The sequence below is a fragment of the Rhipicephalus sanguineus genome, chromosome 5, assembly GCF_013339695.2.
Source record: "Rhipicephalus sanguineus isolate Rsan-2018 chromosome 5, BIME_Rsan_1.4, whole genome shotgun sequence".
Classification (NCBI taxonomy): Eukaryota; Metazoa; Arthropoda; class Arachnida; order Ixodida; family Ixodidae; genus Rhipicephalus; species Rhipicephalus sanguineus.
The window spans coordinates 67,049,262-67,058,293 of NC_051180.1; the positions used below are offsets into that span (position 1 = coordinate 67,049,262).

The 9,032-nt window shown below is 47.3% G+C and overlaps 1 protein-coding gene and 1 long non-coding RNA gene across 2 annotated transcripts in view; one reads left to right on the forward strand and one right to left on the reverse strand.

The window, feature by feature from the left end:
- Positions 1 to 9,032, forward strand: part of LOC119393718 (uncharacterized) — a 70,457-nt gene that overhangs the window by 51,644 nt on the left and 9,781 nt on the right. The gene's annotated exons all lie outside the window — the stretch shown is intronic.
- The window catches only part of LOC119393717 (upstream stimulatory factor 2), a 46,902-nt gene that overhangs the window by 842 nt on the left and 37,028 nt on the right, over positions 1 to 9,032 (reverse strand). The window lies entirely within an intron of this gene.

The window sequence follows — 9,032 nt, forward strand, 5'->3', positions numbered from 1 at the left end:
AAAAGAACGACTGTGCGCATAATACTGGTCATTTGAAACTATCCTAGAATGCGTATTGCAAGTACAGTTGTTAATGCCACAATTCTTACTTTTGCAAATCAGCGAAGCGCCCTCTAACCATCCGTAAGGCAACATGACAACCTACACAGCTGTTCACTTTGTTGATGCTTTTGCAGCTGACGATGATTAAATCTGTCTGAGCGCTCTGTAATGGGTGGGCCTTTAGAACACCCACTCACTGCGCAATACACATGTTTTGATGCCTGGTGCAATTCTATGTTTCCGCCACGCAATATTACATGTGTTAAAGGAGTACTGACACGATTTTGAAGTGCAGCAAAACGGATGTTTTTGGTTTCCTTGGCATGTAGTGTTAACGGTCTCCCCACACCGCATCCAGGAAACGTGTATAAATATTTAAGTTTGATTTTAACGTTTTCATCTCCCAGCATCTGCAAGGCAGCTTCACCGCACGGAGAGCCCTATGACGTTTCAAGTCAGCTCACTTGGTTTGCGAAATCTGGGTTCTGCATGCAGCCTAAATCACAGAAATTGCTGTCGGAGGCACTGGACGACAGTTCACTCATCATGAACCACGTTCGACTGACAGCAAAGGACAGCAGGTGCATATTTCGTGGGTTGCAGTCTGCCCGTGACGTCACGGGCAGACTTGACATGTGACTATGAAGCCGCCCTCTCGAAACTGAAACCAAAACTGCTGGTTGAAAGAAGCGGTATTAAAAATATATGCAATGCATCCCCAAGCACCACGATACTCTTTTTTTTTTTATTGACGCTTACATAAAGCACGGGTTCTCGACACCCGTGCTTTCATTTAGAGCAACAACCCGAAAAATTTTAAAATTCATGTCAGTACTCCTTTAAGGAGACTCCTTCTACTACATGACATTCATATAGTATGTTTGTTTTTTTAACGCGATAGCGTTAGAGAGCTCGTGTCGCAGAAATTCCGCCATTGGCGTCGGTGTCGGCACTGTTGGTTGTGAGCGAAAAATCGTCCGTGACAAGATGATTTTTCGCTCACAACCAATGACGCCGATGCCAACACTGATGCCGAAATTTCAGCGAAACGAACTCATCAACGCTATCGCGGTAAAAAAATTATATTGTGGTTGGACAACATGCCACAAGATGTCTCTACCGGCTCCAGAGCTGCTGCGGCAGTCATCAAGAGCTCCGGTAACCAGGTATCTGCAAACGTTAGGAAGTCAACAGACAAACGAAAGCTCTCTACTGCCGGGATTGTACTGCACAGTAGAAAGATAACTGCTTCGGCACTCCGACGTGCGTACGTGAAACTGGTATGCCTTTAGAATGCAGCGTTGCCCAGTCTAAATAAGAGTCAGTAAAGCGTACATCACACCACTTAAATGACATACACACACTGTTACAGAGCACCAATGTTGCGATTTCACTGCTTCCTTCATCACTTCTCAACCTGCTACTTTACAAATGATCGGAGCGAAAATGTATCAGCACGCCTAATGCATTGTTGCCTCAGTTAGATGACGACAAGAAGAAGAAAATCGCAGCCACCTGATTCTCGAAGCTGATTCTTGAAGTGAATCAAGTTTTTCTGACTGATTTTTACACACCTCCGAGCTCCTTCGTCAACTGCCGCACTAGATAAGCATCAAAGTTTGACAATTGAGGAAACAAGCACTCGTAGCACTCAACACAACAGACGAAACAGCAGCGCTGACAACATGGCAGGAGCTGGCCAGTGACGTCACATGCGTTCGTGGTTACCTGATAGTATTTGTTAAAGGAGTACTGGCACAAAATTTAAATATTTTCAGCTTGTTGCTCTAAATAAATACACGAGTGTCGAGAACCCTAAAACCGGTCGTAATGCTTGGGAATGCATTTAATATATTTTTAATACCACTACCTTAAAAAAGCACTTTCGGTTTTGGCATCAAGGAGGTGGCTTTGCAGTGATGTGTCAACACAAGTCTGACGTCACGGGAAGACTGCAACTCGCGAAACACTAACACCAGCTCTGTCACTTGCTGTCAGTCACACGTGGTTCACACAAACAACGATGAGTGAAACACCGACACTGACAGCGATTTCCGTGATTTAGGCTGCATGCAGGACGCAGACTTCCCAAACCCAGTGAACTGCGTTGACTCATTGTGATAATGTCCATTGCGGTGGGGCTGGCTTGCAGATGCTTGGTGACGAAAACTTTAAAATCAAAGTATAATTTTTTATATGTGCTGCCTGGCTCTGGTGCGTGGAGAAAGTTCATAGTGCATACAGTAGAACCCCGCTGATACGTTTTTGAAGGGACTGTAGGAAATAAACGTAAGAGACGGGAAACGTAAGAGCCGAAAAACAGGAAAAACGGCAAAATATTTAGTGGTACAGAATTTTATTTCAATTCTTACGAGCAGCACGAAAATTGGCGCGCTCAGCCGCGATCTAGTCGATGGATAGAAACGCGGAGCTTAGGACGGCCTCATCCACAGAAATGTAATCAACGTATGTGATTTTTTAAACACCAACAGCTGTAGGCATGAAAGAACTAAGCACACGCAAGCGCGATCGGCGCGGCGAGTCCGACCGCGAACCGCACGCACGACCACGCGAGCTCCAACCAGCTCGAACTCCTCCCGTTCTCCGACAAATAACGATGATGATGAGTCTACGCCAACGCGATGGCAGAAGTGAATGCCAAACTCGAAGGCCTTGCTTTCGCAAGCAATTACGTCATACACGCCATGTTTGTGCAATACAAATCTCAGAGGCTATGCTTTTGTCAATAGTAAATGCCAATCTTGAAGGCCTTGCTTTCGCGAGCAGTTACGTCATAGACGCCATCTTTGCAATTTGAATCTCGAAGGCCATGCTTTTGTTTGCATCAATTGAAAGATTCTGTTGCTTGCGCCTCTCATGCGGCTAATATTACAGTCAAACGAGGCCAAACTGCGTGAAAATGCACCATGGCCGCTCTCTTTGGTAGTCACTCGGTCGGCTCCGAGCGCACTTCGCGACGTATCATACGGGAACGGTCCGACAGTTACGACGTAACAGCGGGGTTCCCAATACATTGTATCCTATGGGAGCTATGCCGGGACCGGCGGAAAACGACGTAACAGCCGGGAAAACGCAGCAGTGAGGAACGTAACAGCGGGGTTCTACTGTATTATGGAAATTAAAAATGACCCTTTTCGGGTGCCTCAAAATCGTGTCAGTACTCCTTAACGAATAGGCCGACTACGTCACGGGACTCCCGAGTGGTCTTTGAAATCGAAACTGTCCATGGTTGTAACATATGACCATATAATTAAACATCTGTCTTGTGCTGGGTCAAATCACTTTTGATGCTGCTATTAACGAGTCAGTAGCCACTGATTAAGAAAAAAAAAACAGAGGTTCACAAATTTTCTGTCACCTCTCCTTTAAGGGGGGAGGTGGCATTGAAAAAAAACTTTTTTGTTTGTTGACCTAGAGCAATGAAATTTGGCATGCATACTAATAAGTGTCTCGTATAGGGAAATATGCAGTTTCATCATGATACCTTGAGTAGTTCTCAAGTTACATCATGCTACATGGTCCAATTATATGGTCTGCTCGTGGAAAGCCTAGCGCTGTAACAAAACATGCCAGGAAGCTGCAAATGGTGTTGATCTTTACTCAAAAGAAGACTACAAGGTATGACACTCTCAGAATTGTTTAGTAAATTCTATTTTTTTTTTAGAGATCATCATGGCTGCTGACACACATTGTCAGAAACAGTGTCATGGACAAATCATCATCTAGAAAAAAAACTGGGCCATCAACAAGAAATTGAAGAATGTCATACCCACAAGCAGTGTTCAGGGATTCAGGAAAAAGAAACAGAATCAAAATCGGTCCAGTCATTCCCGTGCTACTCTTTCCACGAGCAATGCACAATGTCCAAAACACACTTGTGAGAAAAAGCCTATCAAAGTTTTCGAAGTTGTTTGCATTTGTTAGAACGCACCAGCACTGTAGTCCTTGGTGTCCTTGTGTAGAGGCAACCTTTTGCGTCTCTGCCCCTTCACTTTACGCATGTGCAATGACTTCCTTCCTCGCTGAGCGTCTTTTTAGCAGCCCTGTGGAGGGTAAGGGCCCCAGGTTGCACACCCATTGCAGCACAAATCTTGGTGTAAGCTTGAAAGTTGCCTGCATTGTACCTCGCAACTGCCTCATGGACTGCTACTTCCACAATGAAGTGGGAGGCATGCTGCTGCTTAGAAATTAGTGACCAAATCACCGAGTGAAGGCTTTCAGCGGCATTTTGTGTCTTGTTGCCACTGCAACGAGCCTGCAGTTGAGGGTCAGACAGGCGTTGGTACACTGGCCGCAATGCTTCAACAACTTTGTTGGGCAGGTTATACGTGTGTGGAGGTTGTGGCTTCCCCTCTGCCTCTGCTGCACGGTGCCTGCACCAGCTGCGGGCACCGGAAGGACAGAGCTCGTGATAAGGTTCTGCATCTGTCGATGAAACATTATGAAAGGTGGCCATCACTGCTTTCTTCATGTCTTTGATGTCCGTGGTGCTTCGCAGTGCTAGGCCATAATAGCTGGTGAGCCTTTTGGTCAAGTCCTGCGTCAGGCCAATGTTGTCACGGATAGCCATGCCATAACAACCAGTCAGTCTTTTAATCAGGTCTTGAGTCCGGCTGCCCCATCCTCCTAGTCGATCCTTCTTGCTTCTTGACACATGTGTTGGAGAGCTGTACCCATCCTCTCTTTGACATGATTTATACAGTCTTCTTTAGCCAGTGGAATAAATCTGTACGTTCTTTCTTCAGAAAGAGTGAGGAAAGTATCACTGTCTCCATCACAAACAATGAATGCGTACCGGAAATCATTCTTTCCAGTGGCCTTATAAATAAAGTTAAGGTGGGGGACGTGGCATTCAGTGCCAACTTTCTTATTCCTTCGTAGGTTTTGATGAAAATTGACACAGTTATTGCAAAATTTCTGGGATCAAATATCTGAGCAGTTTATTCAATAACGCGAGTTGGTCAGATATAAATTCAACTCCCTGCTTCACACACGCCACGCTCATTTGCAAACCTCGCCTGCGATGCGTTTCATCATCCACTCGGTCGCGGAAACGGTAATTTGCGAGGCATTCGTTATTTTAGAAGATTCTTCAGAGCTAGCGGCGATACCAAGCACGAATCCAAGCGTGCCTAAATTGCGTCACCAGCGCTTTCTTTCAAGCCGATGTACTCGGCCGCGGGGTCCGGGAAGTCGGCGCACGATATGCTGGCTGGCGGCATTCGGCGACAATACGCAGTGCTCAGCCGCGGCGACGAAAAATCGGCGCATAACGTACTTGGTCTCTCATTTTGCGGCGCCGACGCGCGAAATTGCTAGCCGCTGCTCGGAGCGGTCAATGCGCGACGAGCTTGACCGGGAGTCCGCTGCCGATGCGTAAAGTGCCCATCCGCACTTTCGAGTAGCCAGCGGACGATGCGATTTGTTGCTTGCGACGAAGCACAGTGCGGCTTGTCCGCTAGTGCGATGTCCGTGCCCGCAAAGTTCGGATTCGTCTCGTAAACCAGCGCCGTAAGCGGAGTTAGGCCTAGCCACGACTCCGAGCAGTAAGCTCGGTCGCGGTGTGCGTGGCCGCGGTGCCCGATGTTTCAAAGCACGTCATGTTCGATCGCGAGTACAAAGAGTAGTCCCGCGAAGTTCTTCGTCACGGAGGACGAAGTGCTGACAAGCTGAACTACCCGAGACGCGCATCTGCGATGTTCGCGACGAGCGCGGCACGCTACCGTCTCTCGTACACTGATGACGGCGCTTCCGCTTGCAGCTGTCAAACTCCAGGGTAATCATATTCTAAATTATCGTCGACCCGTGCATACAGAACGAGTGAACGCGTCACTAAGTAGCGCGATTTTCGACAGTCGTAACATCAGGTAACATCGCGACGCGTAAGCAGCAGACGGCTGTCCTCTCGGAGCGAGCATCGGACCAATGACGAGGCGTGCTGGAGCAACATGGCGGACGCGGCCAATCGGAGGCCTCGAAACGACCTTCAGAGATGTGCTTTTTGTGCGCTTGTTTTTAAAGCGAGGAGCCAGCTGAGGCGGGGAATTTGAAAACGAAGAAATGCTCTTTACGGCGAGCTCAAAATGGCGGCGCCCGGTTGTACCGTTGCGGAGCAAGAATTTTTTGAAAAGCACTGTTTTTTTGCGATCTCCACAATAATTTCCGACACCTCAGCCCGCGCAACTAATTTTTTAAAGCACTTCTAGGTGGTTTTCGGTGAAGATATTTTGGAATCAGATAGAAAAAAGGCTACAGAAACTGAAAATGTGATTTTCAAAAAATCGATTTTTTGCCCCCTTAAGCTTCCTCGTCTTACTAAGTGACAATGAACGAACAGCGAAGCACTGCGTGCTTAGTTCAACTCCCAAGGCCGCCAAACTGCTTATGTTGCTGAAACCCACTGCAACGAAACTTCTACCATCACAAAATATTTGACATTCCCCATCAGCTGGAAATAGAAAATAATACGAAAAATGCCTCCTCCAAGCGAACAATTTTCCTTGAGATATTCCTGCTACAACGAAGTGTTTACAAGCACAACCGGATAGGAAAGGGTGCTTGCTCACCAGTGACCCTAAATTCCAATGGCAAATCGACAATTTCACAAGGGCTCGGGACTTCCTTCAAGTGCACACGCATCACAAGACCCATGCCTTCATCCAAGACACACTTTCCACCATTATGTATATGTCCCATTAATTTTTTCGCCAGTGAGCTGGTCTGCGATAAATCGGCCGTCCATCACATGGAGACAATGGGGTTGATGCGCATGCTGGGCCGGGGTAGAATTCCTCTTCATACCCAAGAACTCCCGCCATGTTTGTGGCATGCTCAAACGGCGGCCGAGAGAGCTAGCTGCCGTTCCTCACACATATACGTCTAGTTCTGGAGGTCTCGAATACGCAAGTTTCAGAAACATCACCACATACAGGCTGGAGTGGTACGTGCAGTTAGCAAACACATTGAAATTCTTTGGGTCACAAGTAAACTCACTTCTTTTTGTGACTCTACCTTGTTTTGATGATATGAATTTTGTGTGTAATAATTCACGTTACTCGGCGAGCTTTGTATCAGTGAGGTTTTAGTAACAGTGATACAGTAGAACCCCGCTGATACGTTTTTGAAGGGACCGTAGGAAATAAACGTAAGAGACGGGAAACGTAAGAGCCGAAAACAGGAAAAACAGCAAAATACAGTAGAACCCCGCTGTTACGTTCCTCACTGCTGCGTTTTCCCGGCTGTTACGTCGTTTTCCGCCGGTCCCGGCATAGCTCCCATAGGATACAATGTATTGGGAACCCCGCTGTTACGTCGTAACTGTCGGACCGTTCCCGTATGATACGTCGCGAAGTGCGCTCGGAGCCGACCGAGTGACTACCAAAGAGAGCGGCCATGGTGCATTTTCACGCAGCTTGGCCTCGTTTGACCGTAATATTAGCCGCATGAGAGGCGCAAGCAACAGAATCTTTCAATTGATGCAAACAAAAGCATGGCCTTCGAGATTCAAATTGCAAAGATGGCGTCTATGACGTAACTGCTCGCGAAAGCAAGGCCTTCGAGATTGGCATTTACTATTGACAAAAGCATAGCCTCTGAGATTTGCATTGCACAAACATGGCGTGTATGACGTAATTGCTTGCGAAAGCAAGGCCTTCGAGATTGGCATTCACTTCTGCCATCGCGTTGGCGTAGACTCATCATCATCGTTATTTTTCGGAGAACGGGAGGAGTTCGAGCTGGTTGGAGCTCGCATGGTCGTGCGTGCGGTTCGCGGTCGGACTCGCCGTGCCGGTCGTGATTGCGTGTGCTTAGTTCTTTCATGCCTACAGCTGTTGGTGTTAAAAAAATCACATACGTTGATTACATTTCTGTGGATAAGGCCGTCCTAAGCTCCGCGTTTCTATCCATCGACTAGATCGCGGCTGAGCGCGCCAATTTTCGTGCTGCTCGTAAGAATTGAAATAAAATTCTGTACCACTAAATATTTTGCCGTTTTCCCTGTTTTTCGGCTCTTACGTTTCCCGTCTCTTACGTTTATTTCCTACGGTCCCTTCAAAAACGTATCAGCGGGGTTCTACTGTATGTAGTGGTACAGAATTTTATTTCAATTCTTACGAGTAGCACGAAAATTGGTGCGCTCAGCCGCAATCTAGTCGATGGATAGAAACACTGAGCTTAGGACGGCCTCATCCACAGAAATGTAATCAACGTATGTGATTTTTTTAACACCAACAGCTGTAGGCATGAAAGAACTAAGCACACGCAATCACGACCGGCGCGGCGAGTCCGACCGCGAACCGCACGCACGACCACGCGAGCTCCAACCAGCTCGAACTCCTCCCGTTCTCCGACAAATAACGATGATGATGAGTCTACGCCAACGCGATGGCAGAAGTGAATGCCAATCTCGAAGGCCTTGCTTTCGCAAGCAGTTACGTCATTCACGCCATGTTTGTGCAATACAAATCTCAGAGGCTATGCTTTTGTCAATAGTAAATGCCAATCTCGAAGGCCTTGCTTTCGCGAGCAGTTACGTCATAGACGCCATCTTTGCAATTTGAATCTCGAAGGCCATGCTTTTGTTTGCATCAATTGAAAGATTCTGTTGCTTGCGCCTCTCATGCGGCTAATATTACGGTCAAACGAGGCCAAACTGCGTGAAAATGCACCATGGCCGCTCTCTTTGGTAGTCACTCGGTCGGCTCCGAGCGCACTTCGCGACGTATCATACGGGAACGGTCCGCCAGTTACGACGTAACAGCGGGGTTCCCAATACATTGTATCCTATGGGAGCTATGCCGGGACCGGCGGAAAACGACGTAACAGCCGGGAAAACGCAGCAGTGAGGAACGTAACAGCGGGGTTCTACTGTATTGCATAACAGACAGAATTTGTGTGGCAACCACTGCGATGTTATGTGAAACATTTATTAACCAAGTGCAAATCTCCCTGTGCCCTACTGCAAAGGT